The following is a 565-nucleotide window of genomic DNA, read 5'->3' as shown; positions in this document are numbered from 1 at the left end:
GCGCCCCCGTCAGGACCCTTCTCTTCTCCAGCTGCCCCAGCCCAGCTCTCTCAGCCTGGCTCGAGAGCAGAGCTCCTCCAGCCCTCACAGGAGCTCTGGGGCCTCCTCTGGCCTCACTCAGCAGCTCCACGTCCCTCTGGTGCTGTTCCCCAGAGCTGGATCAGGGCTGCAGGGGGGCAGAATCCCCTCCCTGGACCTGCTGCTCACGCTCTGGGGGTGCAGCCCAGCACGCGGGGGGGTCTGGGCTCAAGTGCATGCTGAAGACGGGTCATGAGATGCGCCCAGGCCCGGAAGTGAGCTGGGCTTTGCTTGCACTTAGTGGTCCATCTGTGACCAACTTCCTCATGCGAAAGGCAGCAGAGAGGTGCTGGTGTTGAGCCCATCCCCTGCCAGTACGGCTGCTTCACCTGGGGCCATGCGCAGCCCAGCGGGATGCAGGATGCAGGATGCAGGATGCGGGATGCAGGCTGCAGGAACACTAGATGGCGCACACACCTCGTGCGCAGCACCGCAGCCTTGTCCATGGATGTGACCAACCTTCCAGAGCCCAGGAATCTCGGGGGCG

This window comes from Nestor notabilis, unplaced genomic scaffold (genome assembly GCF_000696875.1).
Source record: "Nestor notabilis isolate BGI_N333 unplaced genomic scaffold, ASM69687v1 scaffold7808, whole genome shotgun sequence".
NCBI classification, from domain to species: Eukaryota; Metazoa; Chordata; class Aves; order Psittaciformes; family Psittacidae; genus Nestor; species Nestor notabilis.
The sequence above is the reverse complement of the archived record's forward strand: the minus strand, read 5'-3'. Positions refer to the sequence as shown.